Consider the following 27,073-nt stretch of genomic DNA (forward strand, 5'->3'; position numbering starts at 1 on the left):
CACTCGGTTTTTACATGGTAAAGCATTTGTATATTAATTTTTATTTTATTTATTTATGTAGTTATTGATATTTGTTAACAAGGATAGTATAGTATCAATGGAAATATGAGGTGAAAACCACCATTTAAACACAAGTGTCCAATACAGTACAGTACAGTCACTCCCCAAGGTAACGTAATGAAAGCACATAGGGGGAGGTCATGAAAAGTAAAATAAATATACTTAATACTAATGTATCAGTAATGAGTAATTAATATTCATTTATTTTTTTAAATGAAAATCTTGTTTGTCCTTAGCTAAGTTTTGCTAAGCCAAGCCAAGCAATGCTTAAAAAGGACCTGTGTGAGCAATAATTAGCAACGCTAAGCTAGTTTGAGCATTGCTAAGCAGTTCCGATCTAAGCAGTCCTCAGCTAAAATAAGCAGATTTGCACACCACTAAGTAATGCTAAGCATTTGCCATATTAAGCCCTGCTCAATTAAGCTTAGAGGGTTTGTGCACTGCTGAGTTGTGCTTAGCATTTTTAAAAATGGTCCAATGACAGCAAAGGATGGGAAAATGACCTTATTAAAACTGCACAGGTGGGAATACAGGCAGAACCTGTTAAGAGTTTGATCCATGCAGGAACTATGGCAAGTGCTGGAGAGGGAGCTCACTTTCGGGTGCAGGGCTGAGGCATGTTGGAGTCCAGGGTCATGGCTGGGCTCCTTGTTAAGAACCATGATGACAGACTGCTGCAGGACCAGTACCAAGGCTCAGAATACAAGTCTAAGGCCTGAGACCATCTGGCACGTGAGCTCAACAATGCCACTGGAATCGTCCGCACTGGTGAGCAGGTCCGTCAATATTATGACCTGAAGCGAGGAAGAGGGGGCTTTTGGCACAATGGATCCAAGATGGTCAGGCCCAGAATGCCCCAGATGTTTGTATGTATATCCACTTGTGATTTATCAAATTGTAGTATGAATATCTGATAGACAGGTATGCATAATGGTGTGTTTTCCCCACAGCTGCAGAGGAGAGGGCTGGTAACATTGAGGCTCACACTGGGTGTTTTGCAAGGCTGCACCAACAGTGTGGTGAGTACAGATCTATCTTGCAATATATAGTACAAAAAATAAGAAAGTCTAATTGTCTACTGCCATTAGGTATAGTGTTCTTAGTGTGCTGAATATATATGTTGTTAGACCCACATTGATATAAGTGACTAATGCTAGGTAATGTGTAATACAGATGAAGGCAGCAAACAACCTACTATTGATGAAAGAAAGCCAGTAATGTAGTAATACTGTGTAGGAATGACATAAGTATATGCAAAATGAATACTAAGGGTCTGGTAATAAAGTACACTGAAATTGCTACTGTGAAGGTAAAAAATGACATTCATTCATCAACTACAAGATATGCAGTACAATTTTGGAAATATATCATGCAGTAGTCATGCAGCAGTAGGGAAAAAAGACATCAGTGCCAGGTATTGAACCCAGTACTTTCTGAACTATAGTCAGAGAAACACACCACTACACCAACTCAGGTATGGGGAATTAATGCATTTTGGGTAACTATATCATTTAGTACAGTGATGTAACATTAGGGAAAAAAGACACCACTGCCAAGTATTGCACCCAGGACCTTGTCAAATACATCATAGTGCATTGCACCTCTAGGACAACAGAGCTCTGGAGTGTAAGTAGTGTTTTTACAAACATATCCTGATTGCCATTGACACACTACTCCTATATATATATACTGGGACAAATCACAGCATACTTGGGTTAGGTTGACAACCTGTCCCACTTTGCGAGGGACGGACCCTCTTTGGGCAGTTGTGTCCAGCAAAGAAATAGAAACAATGGCAAATGTCCTGAGATGTTAGGACAAACATATTTCCTATATTTTATGTAATAATTGCATAAAACAGTTATTATGTATCTGAAACAGCTAAATGTTATAAGAAACAGAATAAGCAACTAAAATGCTACAAGAATAAGCTTTTATTTAGGCAAAACTGAAGTTCTGTCCTTTGTACTGGCCGTGGGTATGTTTGGCCCCACAAAATCTGATGTTTTTACCAAAAATGTCCCACTTTGGCCATTTGAAAAGGTAGCAAACCTAACTTGGGCCTCTGACGTAAACAACAAACCAGTACATAGACAAATAAATGCTGCTGGATGTATGGGAGGCCTACAATATCAGGTAGAGCTGACAAATGCACAGATTGTTGCTGAATGAACACAGTTGTGCCCACTACTTATGGCAGGGTTGCCATAAAACCTAGTCTGCATCCTGACATACTGGCAATGCCGTGCAGATTGGGGTTACATGACAGACAGCTCATTGCCACACGTCATACCCATCTGAACACACATGTCCATGCCAATCATGTGTAACACACTGTATGCATGCAAATATGTCTTACAGATACACCTAACATACTATAATACCTTATTAGTAATATAGCATAAAATATATATATCATAATATAATATGATAATATATTACCATGATATATATATATATATATATATATATATATATATATATATATATATATATATATATATATATATATATATATATATATATATATATATATATATATATTATCATTATGAATATGTAATAAATATTAATATATTATATATTATCTATCTGTTAGATTCCTAGCATGTGTCACATCTATGGACACACAGTCCTGGCCCACAGCCCAGTCTGTGGCACAACAGCTACATGCATGTCAATACAACATAGGAATAACTGAGCCATGCAATGTCCAGCAAAACTGGTTGCTCCCACCACCCACACTGCCACCCACAGTAGCATGTTAAAGGCCTGTGGGGTGGGACAGAATTCACAGTTATGAATATGTGTTATAAATGTTGCCTAACACTTTCTGGATGGCACTGTCATGTAACATATGTACCAGTGGTACATGCTTCATCAGGACTGTTATGAGTACCCTCAGCCAGGCCATGCTGTGACACAACAGCTGACACCACTCCCTCACTAACAGTAAAAGCTTGCTGTCGCCCTATGTCTTCACAATCCCAAGTCTGACTCCTGGCTGGAATTCAGCAGCTGTGGTATGCTACACATGCAGCAGTATGTCCAGCTACCTGCTACAGACCTATCATACCTCCCAAACATCTAGAACAGAGTATCCATATGACACACATACATCAAGGGTTGGGGAGTTCTCATGTTAAAGGGACATGTGTCACAGTCCCTCCCTACAAACATACACAGTTGATAGAACAGCATCAACTGTAGCAGCATGCACATTCAGATAAAAAAGGATTTATGACACTCACATCTGCCTGTCTCCTTACTGACATCAACACACATTGTTCAACAGTACACTGCTACAGAATCTGAAAGTCTGTTAACAATGGCCAGACATAGCATGCAAAACTGTCGACATAACACATCAATCCAAACAGTGGACAGTACTTCTACCTTCACTCTGTGGTGCTGTAGCTCCAACACCTTGATAATGTCCTCCTTACAGGCCAGGAAAAGGGTCAAGGCCTACATGAAGGCCTTAATTATAGCACTGGGTAACCATGCCATTGGTTAATGGAAAGGCAACCCAGCTGTTCTGGATGCAATTAGCAAGTGGGGTCACAGATTGGTGCACAGGCAATCACCTGTTCATGAGCATTACCTACAGAAGGCAAGCTGCTGCCTATGGTAAACAGGTCTGAACTTTTATTCATGAAGAGAGACTGCAATTCACTAGGATACTGCAAATGGATTTCTTCACTCAAAGGAGTACAGCACTGTACTAGGTATGTCATTGAATGAACCATGTAATGGAATGCAGATAGGGGGATGCAGTCATGGGAAATAAGAATTTAAACTGTAGGTCTCAACAACATTGCCTGGACTGACATGTTGCTGTTAGTCTGCTGTCCTGCACCTATGGCCATCCCTTATGGATCTGTCTGCAGTGACATAGATCACAGCTCTGGCCCCTGAATCACCCCAGCAATGTTCAGCTCACATATGACTGTTAAGTACTGTATGTTGTCTGTTGTACAATACTGATAGCAAGAACTGGTGGATACAGGTGACATATGACATTATGTACTGTGAGTGAGCCCTTCTCAGTCTGTGAATGTCATACAGGCTTAGTTAAAAGACTGTTCAGGTGTTCTTCACCATTAATGAGGTACTCTGGCTAGGTCACTGTGTACTCCACACCTGCATTTCATTGTCTGCCACCTGTGGCTAGCATACCTGGTGACCCCCTGTAGCAGGACAGCAGGTTATAGGTACTAGTAGAGGGGGGACACTGGCTCTAGCTCAGTGGTAGTGTGTACATATTGAGCATACAATGTAAGGGAATGCATGCAGAACCAGATATTCATGTACTATTACTGTGTCTCCAGGGGTCTGCCATGTCACAGATATATTCCCCAAACTCTGGGGACAACCATCACATATTGTCCAACTGGTGTCAGGAAATACACATTTATGTGGCAGGGGGTCTACATGTATGAGGAATATCCAGGTACAGCAGATGTCAGACAGCTATGAGGAGGACACACTACACCACATATGCATTGTTCGTAATTACTGTGTAGCATAGATGTTCCTGGAATGTCCACATGCACTTGTAGTACCACTCACCTATTTTTCGGATGTAGGTTGGATGACATGGTACTAACATGCTGCCCATAGGGGACACCCAGCAGTTGATGACAGTGATGGGTGTGGACACATAACAACACAGTCTGTCACACGACTCAGGCCATATCTGCTAGTCTTGGTGCCATATCACATTACTAGGCTATGGGCCCTGAACAGCCATATGCCTAGACCTGATGTTAGCCCCTGTGTATGCAACGCAGCACCCAATGCCCCTGTCTAACAGGGAAACAGGCTGTATCACAAGGGTGTATGTCCAGTTAACTATCCAGTTATCCAGGATACACCTGCAAAGGTGTACATAGCTACATTGCCTGATGTGAACAGGGTGACCTTTCCACTGCAGGCTTGATTGTATGGGACACACATCTGAGCTGCCAACAAGGTCACTTCATGTCACACACCAGGTTGAGGGTCTATGTGTGTGTGTGTGTGTGTGTGTGTGTGTGTGTGTGTGTGTGTGTGTGTGTGTGTGTGTGTGTAACAGAGTTGAGCATGACTTGCACTTGTGCAGCAGTCACAGCAATGTGGAGTCCATGAGTGCCTTGCATGCCACACTGAGGTCACCCATGAGGATTATGTATGAAACCAGGTAGAGGACTGGCCGTATGGTCTATTGTGAGTTACATTTGTGATGGCCTGGTATTTCCTGTTGGGGAACCTCTGTGATGTCCCCAGCTGCTGCATGTGTTGTGTGATGTGAATGATGAACAGCTAATTATAGACATTAATGGTCCTCATTGGGTGAGATGTGGGGATGTTTATACCCTATGCCCCATGATGACATACCCATATGTATGACATGGGCCATGTAGAAGGTTCATCTTACAATTGAAGCAACATTGTGTTGACATGTCATGTTGCCAAAGACTTGTGTCCACAGCACACCTATGACTGATTTTGTGCCTAGGATGTTGTTTGTACTGTCATAATATGTGTTGACATCACTCTCCCCATAGGGGTTCACACTGCATGTCCTGTTATGCGGCATGAGGCCATGTGTCTGGCAACAGTCTTGTATCTGTGAGAGACCCTCCTAGGCAGATGTCCACATCAGTAGGGAATCCAGTAATAGCACACAGCATGCAGTTGTCCACAAACATGATCGGCCATAGGCTAATGGCTGTTACAAGCACCTTAGATGTGTACATCACACATAACAGAGGCCCAAACACAGAACAACAGGTTACACACCTACTTATACATTAATTGCATGAGGTGCATTTCCTTATGTGGAATAGGTGAGTCGTGTCAGTGCACTGGTGTGCTACCCCTATGGAACATATGGTGTGATGCATACTTAGCAGTGTTATATGTATTATGGCAATGAGGGCTATGCTGTCATATAGTTTGTCCAACTCAAGGTAGGCATTTTGCAGTGTCACCCCGCCATCCATGGCTTTGGTGACTGCGTCATCGAGATCACCTGAGTGTAGCAGACATAAACCCTTCCTTGACAAAGCCTAAGTGTGTGTATTGGAGAGTGTCCAGGTTGCACATGTCCTTATTAATGAGGTTCACTTGAAACTGTGCTATGGACTTGAAGAATTGCCTAGTTAGGCTGCTGTGTCTATCATGTGACTGAGTGGGGGATGGCCCACCTTAAAGGAGTGACAGTGATCATCCATGAAACAGATGGGACAAAGGCAGTAGTCAGTCCTCCTTTGAATATGGTTCCTTATGGTGTTGCATGGTTATGCTTGGGGTCATGTAGGATGCATCCTGTGATGTGATAGGCTCCCATGGCAGATGTATACCATGACTATCACATGGCAGGGGTGACTTGTTCCTCACATATAAGAGATGGGAGATATACTGTGGATATCCTGATGTACTCATGGAGAACACAGGGGATGCAGCCTACACTGACTCTGTCAGGCATCCAGTAAGCAATACCAACAGCAGTAGTATAACTAGTGTCCCTGAGCACCACACATGACCAGCTGCAGCTGCTTTCTGTGCTGTTGCAGACATATGTGCAGTAGGGGAGATGACTGTGTGTAATGAATGTAGACAATGTAGCCTCTGTGTTTGGTGTGCAGATTTTCAGGACAAATCCCATTCTCATGTACACGTTAAGGAGACATTGGTCAAAAATGGGCACCTGCCCCTATTTTGCCTTGGACAGCTGTAGGTCATCCCTGTTATGGACAGCATGCATTGCACATGTCCAGCAGACAGGTGTACATATCCTAGCAAAGGATGATGTAGGCCTGTTGAGTATACCTGACTACATGCATCTGTACAAATGCACATATAGCACTTGTGTGTATGTGTGTAAATTGGTGCCAGTCCATGATGATGGTTTGGGGCCTGGGAGGGTGTGTATACCCTGCAGGAGGGTGTATTCCATGTTGAAGGTGTATGCATGGCTGCCCTAGGTGGATGGATATTGAGAGAGATGGTGACTGCAAACGTGACTGCATGACACTTGCTTTGCCATGGAGGATGACACTGTAGGGATGTGGCAGTGTTAACCCATGTTGTGTAATGTCAACTGCAATATACATTCACCTCATGTGAGGGTAGCCTCTGGCCACACCCACAGTGTTCCTACATCTACTGATGATGGTGTACTGGCCATTTGTGTGCTGGCATGGGTACATCTTACAATGTATGTTAGGGTCATTCAACTGATACAGGATCAGGGTACAGACCCAACTCTGAATACAGTTGATGTGGCCCATATAGGCAGGAGGGGCTCACTGGTCACATGTGGTGGCTGTTAGCTAGCTGTGATTTGAATAGATTTGTGCTGCAATGGTGAACTGCCCCTGAAGTGTCCCCTGTGCATCTTACTGCCTGTACAGTGTGCAGATGTGTATGTGTCTCATATATACAGAAACCCCATGCCCCATGGCATTACCAGCTATACTTTGGCTTCTGCATGCATGATAGGAAGGTTGACCATCTAAGGCTGGGGCCCTCTCTGCACCTTTGAACCATGGTCTGTGTGACTGCAGAGATGTCTGCAGTTTCCAGGGTTAGGAATGCTTGCAGTGAAGGCAAAGTCATTTCTACATCTCTAGCATGTAGCAGCATGGGCTTCAAAGTATGCTGCACTGACACTTGTATGTTAGTAGTAATAACTTCACTAGTTTTACTAACGGAGTCATTAAGGGGCTGGTGGGAACCACTGCCAGATGCATGAAGACCTGTGAAGACAGGTGGAGGCCATCTCTCACAGAGCATCGTGGTCTGTTTACCACATCACCCCTGACTCACAGGTAATATCACAGGAGAAATGTGGACATATTAAGGGCAATCATTCCCTGATTGTATTGTGCCATCTGTCTGGGTGACAGCATAATGCTGCATAAGGCTATGGACATATCTGTCTATGACACACAACCTGTGTGCACACTCATGTCTCACTGCATAGTCCAGGGATGTACATCCCAGGTCAGATCAGGCACACTAACATACACTGTGACAGACCCATGACAGCACATGTTGGTGAAAGACAGCAGTGTGTATGCAATATGTCTAAGTCTGTCACCTGACACGTAAGTAACTATGACCATCCACATAAACAACCAGGTCAGAGGCACACCAGTGTGTCTCCACTGGAGCCATATGTGTAACATGTTTGAGATGGGCTTACGCCTGTGTGGCTGTGGGACAGAGGTGTGTAGCCATGTCTGTTATGTGCTGTGTATTGCTGTGGTGTTCATGTGTGTCTTTGCCTCAGAGATCCCCTTTGTTTGTGGATGTGTATTTTGAGGACCACTGCAGATGTTTATGTGTGTTATGTGGGTGTGTGAGCTGTACTGATTGTGTTGACAACCTGTTTGGGGACACATATGCAGTACTGACAGGCAGAGAGCATGGACTTCAGGTTCCTACAGTCATTCCAACTCTCAGACAGTGTGTTCCTTGGTGGTGTTTGTAGATAGATGTCCATCCATGTACATGAGGCAGGTACTACATGGTGACAAGACACCAATATCAACCCCACTGGCTGGGGAAACTGTAGGAGATTGTCCAGCCATATACTCCAGAATCTGATTGAGGAAGGCTAGGGAGACCTGAGAGGTGGGCCTACAGACCATGGGATTACTAATATCGTAGGAGGCTGACACCACAGCAGGCCATTTAGACAGCCTATGACCAAGTTGCAATCAGTACAACAGCTACATGCAGTGCAACACCTCATAGCACATGTAGCAAGTAGCATGAAACATCAGGATCAGGGGGGCAACACATGCTGTAATGGCAGTATGTTGCTGATACCCACAGACATACTGTGCTGGTGGATGGTGGGGGTATGATGTGGGGGTTAGCAGTGGATAGTGCTGGCAATAGTGTATGTGCAGGGTCTGTACATAATGGTAAGCAGTGTATGCAGTCCTGTGATGTGTTCTCTTGTTCATGTCTTTTAGGTGGGATGTACAGAAGACGACCCTCCCCTTCTCAGAAGCCGAGACCGCCACAATCATCAATGCCCTGAGACTCCATCACCAGGAACTGTTGGGAAGGAGCCACTAAAACCTGCAACAATGCACTGCCCTGTGGGCAGAACTGGTAGCAATGGTTAATAATGTAGGCTACCGGGACAAGAGCTAAGAATAGGTCCGACACCGTGCCACTGATTTCATACACCATGTATGGCAAAGGGCTGCAGCTGTGGCCAGGGATTTTGCTGGCACAGGTGGAGGGCCTGCTACACAACTTCCACTCTCAGGCACAGAGGAGTTCATGGCAAATCTGGTGTCAGCCACCAGCTCACATGAAAGCATCAGTAATATGTCATGGAGGTGGGTTGCACAGAGTCCACAGCCAAGGAGGGACCAAGTAAGCCTCCAGTGGTCATCATGTTAATACTGTACAATTCATTTTGGCTGCCTCTGCTTACCTGTATGCATATGTCAGGTGAATCTGCAATGCACACATGTGCACATATATTGTGAATGTCAACAATTTGGGTAGTATCACAGCTTGTACTGCACATGTTGATAAATGCACATATTATCCTGTACCATTGTCATATATGTGTGTGCTGACAACACCTCTCCTCCACATCTCCATAGGTACATCTGCTGTGGCTGGAGAACATTAACCTGTAGCTGGATCACCTATACTCTCAGCATGTTTAGGGCTGCCAGTTTGCCATGCACACAACTGTTAAGCGTAACCATATTGCAATGTTTTCCATGTTCATTTGTGGTGTGGTTCACTGCAGTGCATCACATTAGTAATCACAGTAGCATATTTGCAGGAGCTCTAAAATATTCCCACATAGATTGGTATAGGTGTAGCCACTGTGCTATACAAGGGTGCATTACTATTGTGTACATGGGTGCACTATGTGTTAGGTGAAGGTCCATCAAATACTCTGACTTCTCATTTATCACACAGGTATACTATACTGTACTAGCAACATTAACTGGACATAGCTGCATTGCATGTTGTTGGGGGCCTGTCCATAGTGTATCTGTTGTTGTCTGATTGTGTGTTGTGCATGGCATCAGTCAGAAGGTGTGGTCTGTATAATGCCTTTGTGGTACCTCACCTGTGTGTGTGTGTGTGTGTGTGTGTGTGTGTGTGTGTGTGTGTGTGTGTGTGTGTGTGTGTGTGTGTGTGTGTGTGTGTGTGTGTGTGTGTGTGTGTGTGTGTGTGTGTGTGTGTGTGTGTGTGTGTGTGGATCATCAAACATTATAGTGCAAGAATTAATGTAGTCATGTTGTCTTCCACTCACAGGTAACCATGGGGGGTTGGAGTGTGCCCCCCTCACAACGTGATGTCAGTGTCTCCATATTGCAATGTTTTCCATGTTCATTTGTGGTGTGGTTCACTGCAGTGCATCACATTAGTAATCACAGTAGCATATTTGCAGGAGCTCTAAAATATTCCCACATAGTTTGGTATAGGTGTAGCCACTGTGCTATACAAGGGTGCATTACTATTGTGTACATGGGTGCACTATGTGTTAGGTGAAGGTCCATCAAATACTCTGACTTCTCATGTATCACACAGGTATACTATACTGTACTAGCAACATTAACTGGACATAGCTGCATTGCATGTTGTTGGGGGCCTGTCCATAGTGTATCTGTTGTTGTCTGATTGTGTGTTGTGCATGGCATCAGTCAGAAGGTGTGGTCTGTATAATGCCTTTGTGGTACCTCACGTGTGTGTGTGTGTGTGTGTGTGTGTGTGTGTGTGTGTGTGTGTGTGTGTGTGTGTGTGTGTGTGTGTGTGTGTGTGTGTGTGTGTGTGTGTGTATCATCAAACATTATAGTGCAAGAATTAATGTAGTCATGTTGTCTTCCACTCACAGGTAACCATGGGGGGTTGGAGTGTGCCCCCCTCACAACGTGATGTCAGTGTCTCATCAGACACTGATGATGATGGTGGCCATTGTGAGCCACAGGTGGGGTTGTTGGGGGCTGAATCCATCCCATTGATTGACATCCCACTTCCACCCTCAATGTCCCCGCACACAGTCAGTATGCCCACACATACCCAGTCCCCACCAACCACAGATACTGGGCAGTCAGAGGGTGGTGGCATCGAACAGGGTAGTGTGGTGACTATGGCATCTGATACTGCAGACACTAGCCATATCCAGAGATCTGGCATGGTCCCACACAGGCAGATTGACAGGGGTGCTCAAAGGAGGACTGCTGCCCATCCAGCCCGTCAGAGGTGTCACAGCAAGTGTCACCCAACACATCTTTTGGTCCATCATAGAGGCACAGGCATGTTGTGAATGGTACACCAGATGGATGCTCAGGGTCATGGATGCAACACTGCCTGGCATGCCTGACTCCTTCCACGACATTTGTGATGGGTTATGTCATTTTGCTAATGCAGTAGATAGATGGTGGGGTGAGACATTGTCCAGTCCTTAACCGTGCAATGTCTGTGCTTGAACATATGGTGGGAGTAGGGCATCGGACATGTGGACATAGGTCATCAACAACATCAACTGAGAGCCCACGTGGCCATGCACACTCACACTCCCTTAGTGGCAGTACCACCAGCACTAACCAAGGGAGGGTGCTGTCCACACCACAATGTGGCAGGCCATGGGCATGTGGTCCTGGGCAATCCCATGAGGAACACAGAGCCAGCAGTCACTGGTCAGCATCAGGAAGTATGCCACATCTGGCCTTGGGCATGCTGGTCCCAGTGCCACTCCTGGCAGAACCAGTTCCCGTGTTCATGGGTGGAGACAGTGAACTGTACATTCTTCCATGCATGGCCCACAGCTGTCCAACTTACCCTCGTGTATGGCTAACACATGGCTTAACTGTGTGCATGCATACACCCACACATCACTGTCACATGCAGGTCACAGACAGATGCACACAACTCCTCTCCATGGGCCAGCTGAACAGCACCCCTCCAGACACACACACATGATGTCAACTGTGTTTCACAGACTAGGCCACCCCATACCACACCCTTTGCATGTGGTGATACCCATGCCACATCCCTGTTATCCATACCATTGATGCAGAGACATACTAATATGTGTCTGATGCACAGGGTGATTCTAGTACAGGTAATGGCATTTTGTAGTGTAGTAGTGTTATGCCCTGTAAGGTGCTGTTTGCTGCCAACTGTAATGTGTACACATCAAAGTGTAAGTACCTTTGTGCCATGATGCTTTATTGCTGTTAGTACTGCTGATTGACTGTTGTCTCACAGACCTTATTCTGTTTCTGTTGCAGGTGTCTGCATGTGTAAGTTGTGGTGAGCTTTTGCCATTACAGAAGCTCAAGATGGTGGGGTGGCAACATAGACACCTTTCAGGGACAGTAGTTGAGGGACAATGGGGGCAGACAGCATAATCTTGCATGCATACCCCTTGACACAGCAAGCTAGATGTGATACATGTCACCCGGGTGTTCCTTAGGATCACAGGTTCATAGTTACAGAGGAGGTTACAAGAGTACTGGACCTGGGTCCCTTATTTCACCCCAAACACAATCATCTATCAGCACATGTTGGCCATGGCATTGATGGACATATGTTGGAGCCCTGGGACAGATGTTTGTTTTTATTTCCCATCCACTCAACCTTGAAGCAGTTGATGAGGGTTTGCATGGTATGTTATTTGGCATGTTTGGTGAGTGCATTCATGAGACATAGCATCCTCTGTTTGACAAACCTGTCTCTCCATCAACATTTTTGTGCTGTGTCATATGTGATTCAAGACTTTCATGCTGGTAATGTGTACAGAGTTATACTCTCGTATATGGAGCAGCTGCTGAATGGCTGATCACAACATTGCTATCTAGGCATGTCACAGACAGCTGTGAACAACCTTAACACTACCCACTTGGGCAGTACTAATTAGAGGCTGTCTGCATGGCACATGTGCTGAGGGCCATGGATGACCTTTGTGGGTGTTAACTTAGCCTTCACAGTTTCTGCAGATGTCTGCATATGTGCATAGCAGACTGGCCATGTTGCTGATGTATTGTTGCACTGACTGAGGACTATTCAGAGGTAATGTCCACCTTTTGTCTTAATGCAGTCCCTATACCTATGTGGTGAACCACATGCAAGCCTTTTCTGACCACTGCCACTACTTGTTGCCTGAATGCAACATTGTTAGCATGCTGAGTACCAAGGTCTGTCATTGCAGTGTGTGCATTTACGGGGTTGCTGCTGATGTGGGAAATAGTGGGGCCATGTCCTTGCCATTTGGTATGCTGACACTGTAGTCTGCATTCATCTTGAGGCCAGGACCTTGGCACTATTCCATACCCACTGTATGGCCCATTACAGTGTGTTAACATCAGTTTGTGGCTCAAAGACAGACTGCACACTACTTGCAGTTGACACACCCTTAGGCAGTACCTACATATGTGTGTGGTGGAAGTTAGCATTCATACCTAGATACATGTGGGTAATTGGGGGGCAGTAGGTAATCATGGGGCCTTCACATGTCTACATATTGCATGCACATAGGTGACACAGATTGTGGCTGACACCTTATCAAATGTGGGACATGTCTTGTAGCAACATGACAGTTGACAGGACATACCATGCCCACATCAAGTGCAACACACAGGATATCCTTTGGTTTGCTAATATGACAGGTTTTTTGTGTGACAATACCTTAGCTTACGCTATTTGTCATGACATTAAGGTGCTTCTGATGTGCAATAGCTGCTCTATGCAATTAGTAGACAACTTTATGAAATGTTTGTTGTTCTACACTCTGGGGACCTCTGTATTGTTTGAGTTGTTGTCACAGGTCACACCTTGCCAAACATGACCTGAAACCTGTAGGGTGGTACAGATGCTGGCCATACCGCTTACCTCTACATATTTCTGCAAAATGTCCTGATGTTTGCTGTATATTTTATTTCTGTTTGTCATAACATTGTGGTTTTCTGGCAAATTGATGGAAAATCATAAAAGACTAACATTAGAGATTAATGACATATATTGTCATGTCACACCTCCTACCCTTTGGAAAATGTATTCAAATGTACAACCTGTACTGGTATCTATTTTCCATGCATGTCACAGCAATATGTGAAGGTTGTGCTCAATGTTTGGCCTTTGCCCCACTTTTCTGTATGGCTTTAAGCAGATGTCTTTCTATGAGGGGTTGAGAGGTATGCTAGTGGCCGTAACACAGACTGCTGCAAGGGGATATACATACAGTACATACACACACACACACACACACACACACACACACACACACACACACACACACACACACACATGACCTCTCTTTTTTGACAGTAGAACCTCTGCTTTGCATAGTTTTACATATAATAGTGCCATATACATAACACAAGCACCACAGAGCTACTATAGGTTTGGACTCTCTGCCACTACCATTCAGGTGGGTGACAAATACTGGGGCTGTTAGGATTGCCAGTGAGGGGTTAACAGGCCCTTAACATGGTAGAACCATCTCAAACTCACACACACTGCTACATGGGGGCATGCTTTGAAACGCACATGCACACAGAGTTGACACTTTTCAGATTAGAACACCTACCTATCTTGTTATGTACAATACAGACCGACATGACTTGCATGAGCCACCATACCTTTGTGTTAGAAAATGTGCAACTGTACTACAAAGGTGGATGACATCTGTAGGGGGCCCTGAGTAGGTGGCAATGGGGGAGTTAACAGGCTGGAACAGGCACACAAAGTTGTATAACCATCACATACACACAGGCAAGACAGCCACAGGGGATATGCATGCAGACACACATACACTCACACAGTTGGCAATAGACAGATTAGAACACCTACCTATCCACTTGTATGTACTATAGTGGTACGTACATAATGCATGTGCCACAGAGATTATATGGTGGGGATATATTTCACAAACTCTTACAGCAATTAATCTTGGAAACGCCTTCATGAATGGTGGGATACACCCCCCAAAATAGGGACACCTCAAATATAGCTCTTACAAACCTAGACAAGTGATAGCACTGATAGGGTAACAGGTTTTGCATCAGCATGACAGTTCAGAAGGGTATGATGTCTGAAGCTAACATGTCTGTCACTATTTGTGACATCATCTCTCATGGATTTGCCAATGATTTTACATAAAACCCCATTGTTATGAGACACAGACCACATATATGTTGCAAACATCTGAACATTCTGCATACATCTGTACAGATTAGTACAATGGCCTGTAGACTTTAAAATGGTGCTTCTAAGGTGGATGACATCGACAGGCTGTTTAAAATAATGCCATGGAGAGGGGGTCAACCGGTCTTAAAATGGTATAAACAACAGCCCTGACAGCCACAGGGGATTTGCTTCATACACAAACACACATATGCAGTACTACAGTTAGCTGTATTGAGATCCAAACCCCTACCTATGTAGTTGCATGCACTATACTGTTACTTACTTACTTACTGCATGCGCCACTGAGCTTATACAACTAGAAAGTGTGCAGCAGTGGATCTAAGGTTTTCTGTATTATAGTCCTACATCATTACTATGTGCGCCACAGAGATTATATATCTACAGCTTGTCCAACAGTACTTCTAAGGTGAATGACATCAGCAGGCCTTGTAAAGTAGGACAATGGGAGGTTTACTGGGTGGAAAAGGCCTCAAAATGCTTTAATCTAGAAACACACATACAGCTCCCAGCACTGAGATTAGAATCCCTACCTATATATTTGTATGTACTATAGTGCTATGTACTTATCACATGTGCCACAGAGCTTATATGGCTGAAGGGTGTCCAAAGGCACTTCTAAGGAGAATGACATCAGCAGGCCTTGTAAAATAGGGCAATGGGAGGTTTACTGGGTGGAAAAGGCTTCAAAATGTTTTAACCTAGAAACAGACACACCCATTTGCTTGTGCTGAGATTAGAACCCCATACTTATCTTGTTGTATGTACTATAGTGCTATGTACTTATCACATGCGCCACAAAGCTTATGTGGCTGACGGGTGCCCAAAGGCAATTCTAAGGTGAATGACACCAGCAGTTCTTTTAAAGTAGGGCAATGGGAGGAAAAGGCATCAAAATGCTTTAACTTGGAAACACACACACACATTTACAAGTGCTGAGATTAGAATCCCTACCTCTCTAGTTGTATGTAGTATGGTACTACATATGTATTACATGTGCCACGGAGCTTGCACAGCTGAATGAAGTCCAAAAGTGCTTCTAAGGTGAATGACATCAGCAGACCTTGTAAAGTAGGGCAATAGGAGATTTACTGGGTGGAAAAGACCTCAAAATGCTTTATCCTAGAAACAGGCACACAATTGCTAGTGCTGATATTAGAACTCCTACCTATCTAGTTGTATGTACTATAGTGCTACATACTTATAACATGTGCCACAAAATTTATATAGCAAAAGGATGTCCAAAGGCGCTTCTAAGGTGAATGACATCAGCAGGCCTTGTAAAGTAGGGCAATTGGAGGTTTACTGGGTGAAAAAGGCCTCAGAATGCTTTAACCTAGAAACACACACACACACAATTGTCCGTGCTGAGATTAGAACCCTTACCTACCTAGTTGTATGTACTATAGTGCTACATACTTATCACATGTGCCACAGAGCCTACATGACTGAAGGGTGTCCAAAGGCGCTTCTAAGTTGAATGACATCAGCAGGCCTTTTAAAGTAGGGGAAACAGTAGGTTCACTAGGTGGAAAAGGCCTCAAAATGCTTTAACCTAGAAACACACACACATGGACACACACACACACACACACACACACACACACACACACACACACACACACACAAGTCATGTGACATGAGATTACAACCCCTACCTCACTACTATTACACAATGGAGCTCACCTTTGTACTGGCACATGTCACTGGTTACATTTGGTGTGCAAATGTCTGCACCAGGACATCACTCTATGCCTTTCAGGGTGTCTCTGTCTGTATGCCTCTCTCTCTCTCTATCAGTCTCTGTCTGTCTCTCTCTCTCCCCCTGTCTCTGCCTGTCTATAATTGATATATTTGTATATGTTACCTATATATATATGTATGTGTATCACACTCAACAAATGCAGATATATCACATATGTGTCACCTACAGACAGCTGATGGTAATCTGTCTGATGGGGGTAGGGAGAGACAGTTAAGTTGTACATAGCTGTCTGTATGCAAAGACATATATGGACAACACAGTTGTATAGTCAGATGTGGATTTAGACATGGCCTGTAATTGTCTAAGTGTAGGAACATGCCCAGAATGACCTTTAATAGTAAGAGTTGGAGTCCATTCCAGAGATAGCTATACTCCAGCCCACGATTTTGTGTGCTACAGCTGATTGGCTGCTGAACCTGTGTAAACAGTCCAGCACCTCAGTGATATACTGGCTGAGGATCTCCTGGCTGTGTGCTATCCTTATTAACTGAGTCATATCCTGGTGTGAGTACAGAGTGCATTGGACTGATCAGAGGTTTCCATAATATGTGTGGTGTATTCAACATAGCTCTGTGATTTCCTGATATGTCAGTGGCAGAGCAGTATAGAGTAATGTGATGAACCATTGACAGACATTTCTTTACTGACTCCATACACTGCAGGGAATCGGTGTTACTGCACAAATTGTTCTGGTGTGCACATTCTCTGTTTGTCTGGTCAGTGGTTCCCCTTCAGCTTATATGTGTCTCTTTTTCCTTCTGTATTCCAGTCACAGACTTTGTCCACAGTTGCTGCTGTTATGTGTTTGTAGTTATGGTGTAAGTGGGGTAGAAGTCATAACATTACACACAGGGTTATGGACTTCACACCTCTGACTGTACCTGTTTAGCAGGTTGTCCATCATTGCACCCCTACATCTGATGTGGTCCTCAGATGGTTTGTGTTGCAGTGTTGTTATAAGGTTACATGTTGGCCATAGCTGTTAAACTCTTACATACTGATATCTGTACAGACCCATATATAATGGCCAGGCAGAGGCCCAGACATGAAGACAGGCTGTTAATATTGCTCTTCCAATCGTAGACAGTTGGTAGAATGGTTTTGCATTAGCTTGCATTTTCTTATGGGTATGACATCTGTTTCTCAACTATCTTTCATTGATGTTTGCACATCAACCTTTATTGTTTTCACATAGTTTGGCAGGTAAATGCAATGTTATGGCAAGCAGAACAGATATATGAGGCATACATGTGGACATTCTGTGACAACCTGTCATTCCAGAGGTATGGATGATGCCCACTGACTTGCTGTCACTACTGATACAGTAACATGGCAGCCATTTATAACCTGGCACTACACTGACCTGTTACAACCTGCTGTTCTACTAGGCACTATGTAGGTTACTCTGAGCTGTGTACTGTCCATATGTGTGGCCCCTTGTCCCACCATTGCCCAGCTTTCCTACAGTAAGAAATATTTACTTATGCACACTGTGTACAACTCCTACCATAGGTGTAGCTGACATGCAAAATAGTGGGCACAGTCCATCTCGAACCATGGACCCTGTCAACCACAGTACTGTACTTAGACTACTAACCACAACAGCCAACAGTACATGCCATCTACTTTCTGATAGTATTAACCACACAGACATAGCACATTGACCCCTGCACATGTTGGACATAGAATAAGTTAGCAAGTTGATTGGGACAGCCATGTGAATGCGTGGCCTGCTGCTATTACCCTATAAACATAAATATTACTGCATTTCTATGGGGACACAGGTGTGATGGGAGGGGGGTATACCTCTCAAATATACAAATTTCCAGATACTGTCCAGATGTTTGCTTCAGATTTTGGGTCCATTTAGCATAGTATTGTGCTTGTCTTGGAAAATACTGGCATATCATTAAAGACCGAAGTTAGACAGTAATGACAGACATTTGTGTTTCAGACTTCTTACCCTTCAGAGACTTAATGCAACTGCAAGACCTGTTTTAATATCATTGTCTAAGTTTGTAAGAGCAGTATTTCATAACGATCCCTATTTGTGGGCCTTTGCCACACATTTCTTTATGGATTTGTACAGATGACTTACTGTGAGAGGTTGAGAGGTGTGTATGGAACTCCAACATTGACATCCATGCATCTAAAATATGACCCCACTGTTTCTTAGTCTGCCACATATACTGCAGTGAGTTTTGTCACCTTTGGAACTACTGCATATTCTGGGGCAGCCAGTATTTGGCAGACATTTCCTGTTGTCCCACATGACTGTCAGTTGTCTGCTACTATCCCGGTAGGCCACCCCATTCCTTTGCATACATGCAGTAATACCATAGATATCTAAGCCCTGCATCATGCAAATTTATGGCTCCAGTGTAAACATTGCTCAGCAGATTTGACCCACCCCTGTGCATGAGCATGCTTAGCTTTTCTTTAACCAGCTAAGCACAGCTTAGCAGCCTCAGACACATCCCCCTGCTTAGCTGTGCTTAGCTGAGTGCAAATAGGAGCCACTGCTCTCCAATGTGCTTACACAAATCGTGACACAACCCCTTTTCATGTCAGCTATCTCTTGTGCCTACACTGTCATGGTTCTAGCCCTTACACAGTATCTGTAGACACGGTGGCCTATTTTGCTATTCAATAAATTTAGCTCATTTACATACACCTAATTACATATACCCTAGATACTGCACTACATGACAGCCTATGACCTTAGAAACCACTATAGCCTGCCATTGTATGACTCTGCATGCTGGCAAGTATAATGGGAAACTTCAAATTAGATTTAAATATCATATTTTACAATTTGAATTTTTTTTGCAAGCTAGCATGTTTGTGCATTGCTGCTCGCCACTTAAACGTGACATATGTAATAAAAAAAAGGTTTTCATTTTTCATTTATTGCATCACTTTTAAATGTCAATGGCCATAGTTTTAGCCATTTGCATGCATAATGCACCTAATACATGCTTTTATTTGAGTTGTCATGGCCCTTGTTTTAATTTTACATTCCAGTACACGGTTAATAACCAATACATTTTTCTTGCAGACACGGCACCTACACGGATACCTTTCTGCTTCCTGGATCGCAAAATCACCTCATTTGCATGGTTTTCCCCAGCAGATGAGGTGATTTGCATTCCATGATCATTTCCATGTCTGCACAGTGCTGGGAGACTCATGCACGCCCCCAGCCTTGTTTACTGGATCGCTCAGTGGACATGTTCCATGTCCGAGCATTAACACTATTCCTACACGGAGAATAGTTTCATGTAGGCTTTATTGAATTACCCCCAATGTTTTTTGTAGTCTATTTGTCTGTCCAATACCATTCTTTGAGCAAGCATAATTCTGTCTTACATGTTTACTTTTCAAGCTTAATGTTTAATTTTATTTATTCTAAGTAAAGAGTCATTTTATTATTGAATTCCAAATGTTTGTGTCTGGTGTCTTATTTGTTTACTAGCACATAGTATGTATGTTAAATTAATGTACAACTAAGATCAAGATATTGCTATTTATCCTTACAGATAACTACCATGAGTTGTCTACCTTTCACACATGCCTAATTGTGTCGATAGGCATATACTTTACATTCATACACACACTGCCTCCACATGGCTTGTGTGTTTCAGGATTTTCCTCTTCGTATATTTCACATAATGTGTCCAACATCGTCAGTGTACATAAATCTTATCTGTCAGAGTTATACATTTGTACCAGTGCATTTTATCATAATCTTGTATTACTATGCTGTTCAAAGTGACAGTTCTGTTTCTGCTGCAGGTCCTTGTGGATTGTGGTACATTTGGGATGTCTTAACTATTCTAATTCTTACCCTTCCCAACATGTACATTGCTGCTACAACTGTTGTTTCCACTATCAGTACTTGTATGGGAAGCATGTCCAGGTGGTCCTTAATTTTCTCAGTTGGTCCACAGTTTTATGTATGTACTTCCCCATTACCCCTTTTTCTGCATTTCATAAGGCATGGGAATTTATACATTTTTGTTACCCACATGACTGTTCCAACATCAAGATTTAGTCATTTGGGATATCTACTTCTACTGCCTGTGTTTTATTTCCCAATATACATGGCAATGCCAGTGAGGTTCCTTCATGTCCACTACCTGCACTAAATGCATTGTCCAACTGTATTAACATTCCTTGTCCACTGGTATTGTCAGGCTTCCCCTTTTTTTAAGTATTCCAAGTTGCCTTATCTATTGTGCCACTCACTCATACTTGCTTATTGAACTCAGGCTTTCTTACATTTCTGTGTTTATGTTGTCTACATAAACCCTGCATATTTGATTATCAGTGCTGCACAATGTACACAGCCAGACAAATATGTTCACTTTGAATCAGTGTGTATGCACTGTTAATGAATCCCTGGGATATTGTTATCACACTGTATAATAAGATTGCAGATGATATTGTGAAAACAATCAGGCAGGTGGGGCAGTGGTGGTGCACAGCAAGAGGTTCTCCGTTCGATCCTTCGGGGGGTTCTCTGGGTGCAGTCTCTATGTCCTCCCTGTGGTCACCTGGGTTTCTCTGGTGTTCCGGGGTTTCCCACATCCCAAAGACATGCTGCAGGTGGATTGGTTGGAATTGTGGGATTGTGGTGTGTGTGGTAGGAGTGTGCTTGTGTGTGGAGGGTTGGCACCGGGCCTGGCAACTAACACCCATAACCACTCCCACTGCCATTCATTCACACAGCAGGTGATCCGCTGGCTGTAGCTCCCCTAAGGGAAAAAGCCGAAAGAAGAAGATTGTGAAAACAATCAAAAAGAACTGGTCAATTTTGCTAAAAGATAATTTTTTTCTAAAATATCTATTTGCTAAACTTTATGTATCATATAAAAGGGGTCACAATTTAGCCAATTTTTCTAGTACATAGCAGTTTTCAATATAGACAATTTTTTGTCATTGTCAGTCAGCCATCTTCTATGGGCACTACCCATTGTGGTAGTTGCTCATACTGTAAATACGTGGCTCCCTTTTTTAATAAAGTCAGTGGTGTATAATTGTGATTCAGGATAGATTATCTTGTGAGTCATATATGGTTGTTTATGTTTTGAAATGTCCATGCAATCTTTATTAAGCTGGAAAAACAAAAAGAGAGTTTAAGGATAAATTAAGGGATATAAAAATTGGAAAACATGAAGGTTCTGTTGCTGAATACTTTGCTAAATCCATCCATCCATCCATCCATCCATCCTCAACCCCTATTCTCCATTTTGCACATGGGGTTGGGGTTATTATAATAAAAACGTGCAAGGCTTACTAGCCTCTGTGATATTGTAAGTTAATTTATATGGTGGTAAATATAATCAATTACAAAGCATGCTTCTTCGCAAGAAAAATGTATGTATATTAAAATATAAGACTGTGTATCTTACAGGTTAAACAAAAAAATCATTTGGAGATATCTAATATAATTCTTTTATTGAATAATTTATTGTTTTACTGAATGATTGTTTTCACTTTGTATTGTATGTAACTTGTGACTTCATTTCTCACTTCCATTGAAGGCTTTATGCTGAAGTACTAAAAGTAAATGATTGTGAATAAAGAAGGTTTTACTGTGCCCATTTTCCAATATTATTATTTTCATATTTAGAAATGCATTTAATGTTAGGACAGAACAATCAGCATGCCAATTGTAAATCAAGCATTACCCATTGGAAGACGTCAGGGCTAGTACAGTCCGATGCACAGCAAAAGTAAAAGGAAAGTGCACAAAACATGTCAAACAAATGTCTCACTTGAATTTGTCAGCAGGAATATGGCAAAAAGGGAGGTGGGGCAGACCTATGATGGGGGGGGGTTTCAACATGCAAGAGGCATGTCTGTGTTGACTGTCTTAAAAACGTAGCACAAACTGCATCTTACCTATGTACTGTCTAATAAACTGCATTTTACCTATGTACTGTGTAATAAACTGCATCTTACCTATGTACTGTGTAATAAACTGCATTTTACCTATGTACTGTGTAATAAACTGCATATTACCTATGTACTGTGTAATAAACTGCATTTTACCTATGTACTGTGTAATAAACTGCATCTTACCTATGTAATGTGTAATAAACTGCATTTTACCTATGTACTGTGTAAGCATCTGCAAATAAATGCTTCAGACATGCTCAATATGCCTGTCACATGTCCAAAAACCTGAAACAAGAGGTAGAGAGGAAATCAAGTCTGTTCTTTCAGTGACATTATTTAAAATGTATGTGGGCATTGGTAATGCAGGAGTTTCCTATAGCTGGATTTGTTTGTTCATGCGGGCATTGCTATTTTGATCAAACTACAACAGCTATGGTAAATTTTATGCTACTCATGCTCAAATGTGAGCTAGTTCTAAATTACATTAGCTCTTTTTTTTTTTAGCAATTCCAGTTGCATATCTGCTGCTTATTTATTTAGAAAAACATTTAGGAGTGTTTGCATTTTTCTAATGAAACATGTTCTATGTTGCTGACAGTACTTATAAAAAAATCAATTTCTTATTGGCAGTAAGTACTTAGTTAGCAGTGAGTTATGCGGTGGTGGTACGGTGGTAGCGTTGTTACCTCGCAGCAAGAGGTTCTCCCGTTCGATTCTCGGCGTGGCTTGGGAGTGCCTTCTGTGTGGAGTCTGCATGTCCTCCCCGTGGTTGGGTAGAGTTTGAAAGACATGCGTGCGTAAATGGGCATGCCTTCATTGAAGGTTGGGTGTCGAACTAGCACCTCAGGGTTTCGTAAAAATCTACTGCCAATCATTAGCGGACCGGAGTTCCCCTGTGGCTACTCCTTACCGGGAAAAAGCCAAAAGAACAACAACTTAGTTAGCAGTGAAATTCCAGCTTTACTGTATAACATCGGCTTTAATAATCAATATGTAGTAGTCTAAGGTAAAAAATTTTAAAATCAAGCATTCCGAAACAATAAAAATTCATAAATAAATAAATATTCAGTCTCGGTGTTACAATTTAAAATACTAAAAATGTCCTTTAAATTCTGCATTTCATTTTTTTACATTGGCTGTACACATATTGCAGTTGTACAATTATAACAGAGATATGAGCCTATACTTGCTTTAATTTGTTTTTTATACATACATGTATCAGTTAACACCTGTGGCTCAAATGTTTGCACAAGTCATGAGGTTCTGTTAGGAATATAGTATTGCAGTAAACTTTATATGAGAAAAAAATCTATTTGTCTGTATATAGCTTTTATCTTTGTATGTAGTTTCTTTTAAAACAATGCTGTAAAAATAACTGTACATGTGTTTCTTCTGTGGAGCTTTTCTCCCTGGGCCTCTGCTGAAAAAGGGCAGTTGCGCAGTTGGATTAACCTGATCAGCAAATGTCAAATGATGATCTTCTTTTGGCTTTTCCCAGTTAAGGGTCACCACAGCGGAACTCCGGTCTGCTAATGATTGGCAGTAGATTTTTATGGTGCTGAGGTGCCAGCCCGACGCCCAACCTTCAATGAAGGTATGCCCATTCATGCATGTCTTCCGAATGCCACTTGACCGTGGGGAGGACATGCAGACTCCACACAGAAGGCACTCCAGCCAAGAATCGAATGGGAGAACCTTTTGCTGTGAGGCAACAATGCTACCGCTGCACCACCATGGCTTTCTTGTCAACAAATGTTAAATAAATAGATAAATTAATAAATTAGCTAGATCAATCAGCTCCCTGGCCAAAACACCCAACTGGTGGCACCTTCACAACAAAGTTACATTTGTTATAATTCCTTACACACAGATATGTTTAGGCTAACAACAGTGCAGCCAGCACTATAGAAGTTGTGTTGATCGGTCCCTGACAGCAGTCTGACTGAAAGGCCTTGCAAGTCAGGTACCGATTGGCAGTTCTTGTACAGTGCCAATCACTGTATAAGAGTTATCCCCTTAAGTTACAGGAGTTTCAATACTGAGTGAAAGTCATGTAACTATCCACAATCACAACTGTGGCTGATTAAACGATTGCATATACCATTTTCAGGGACCGATCGGCATCTCTACTATACTGCTGATCATGTACCCTATCAGCTTGTGCCTTTTCAGCCGTCTTCCTTTCCACCTCCCTAACTTTGTTACAGCTTTGGGTGATAGCTTCTAAAACTGGTTCCTTACTAAATATAACCACACATTTTCTTTCTTTCATTTCCTGTTTAGTTTAAACACCATTTTGATAATTTTCAAACAATCTTATAAACCTGTGTTTTCAATACAGCAACACTGCTAATATAAATAAATGTACTCAGGCCTGCAATGCATCATGTGAGAGCAAGAGTCTAAGTCCCTTACTTATGTAGGAAAAGAATGCAAATAAACATTCTGTTCCTTGTGTAATGCAAAAGTCATGGGATTTTGGCAAGGACTCCTGGGTAGTTAGCTCACTGCAGCAAGAAATTAACCTGGGTAGCAGCAGTGCACTGGACATGGAAAGTTCCGATACCCAGGGAGATATTGCACAAGGCTTGACACAGCAGGGTGAACAGGTGTGCTTATGAGTACATAATGACATCACAATAAGGAACTTCATGCAAATGAGATATGTGGTGCATAGAAATTTTGAAACCTAAACTGGCAAATCATTTGTGCATATACATTTTTCACACCGCCAATGATGGTGTACATGAAGGGAGTGATGTAAATTGTGGATTGTTTCCATGTGGACAGGAAGAATGTATGTGACCACTTAACTCACTTACAAACAGAATTGGGGGGGGTGTAGCATACCTATTCCTGTGAATGCTAAGGTACATATAGTTTTAATCATCTTCGCTACAGGGACCTTTCAGGCTCCTAATGGGGAAATGTTAGAGATCATGTAGACCTCTGCCTCATGAATCCTAAACCAATTCCTCAACATTATAACTTAGCATGTGGAGGATGATAGCTGGGTCCACAGTACAGTGGAGAGAAACGCCACTACCACACGGACATTTTAGAGCATTACCATTTCTCTGAGATCCAAAACCACAAACAATGACATAGGCAATCTCCAAATACTCGACCCCACCCCAATTCAGACTTGTCAGGGGCAGATCTTGCCTATTGAACCTAGTTGACTTCTTTGAGACCGTCACCAAAACCCTGGATGCAGGAAAGTCAGACAATACCTACAGCTTACCTTGACCTGGCCAAGGCCTTTGACACAATCCCCCACTCGGGCATCATTGAAAAACTAACACAACTTGGTGTTAATCCCTATCTCATCAGATGGGTGGCCAACTGGCTCACAGATAGGACCCACAAGGTCAAAATAGGTGCCACCACCTCCAACAGCAGACTTGTCACTAGTGGCGTTCTCCAGGGATCTGTCCTGGGATGCCTACTGTGTGGCATCTACTTCTCAGAGGGCCAGGCAAAGACCAAGAGCCTGTGGCTAACCATGTTTGTAGATGACTGTAAGTTGGGTGCTGTCATTGACACCCCAAATTACATTAAAATACTGCAAGACTGTCTCACAGGTACAAATAACTGGTGCCAAAGTCATGGCCAAAAGTTAAATCCAACAAAATGCATTATCATACCATTCGGCAAAAACAAGGCCCCTACTGATTACCACAGCAATGGCAACCCCCTAAGCACACAGCCCGTGGTGAGAGACCTGGGTACTCAGGTTGACAATAATCTCACATTCGACCATCATGTGGTGGCAGTGGTCAGAAAGCCTTCTACTTGGTTCATGTCATAAGTAAAGGGATTGCATCCAGAAAAAAGGAGGTTATTACCTCCCTGTACTCCTCCCTCATTAGACCTATAATTAAGTATAACGCCCCATTTGGTATGTACCTCTCCAAACACCTGCACCTACTGGAAAGGCCACAGAAATACCTCACAAAGAGAATTCATGGCCTCCAACACCTGTCTTATGTGGACAGGCTCAAATCACTATCAGTTACTTGGTCTCATACAGATTGCTCTGAGGTGATCTGTGTCTCGCCTACAAGGCAATATCGGAACCTGCCCTACTAGAGATGCTCCAAATCCATAAGTTTAACTCCTTGTGCATTACCCACTCAATAGGCCTAAATCTAATATGCG

The sequence above is a fragment of the Protopterus annectens genome, chromosome 4.part1 (genome assembly GCF_019279795.1).
Source record: "Protopterus annectens isolate FY-2018-M chromosome 4.part1, PAN1.0, whole genome shotgun sequence".
Lineage (NCBI taxonomy): Eukaryota > Metazoa > Chordata > Ceratodontiformes > Protopteridae > Protopterus > Protopterus annectens.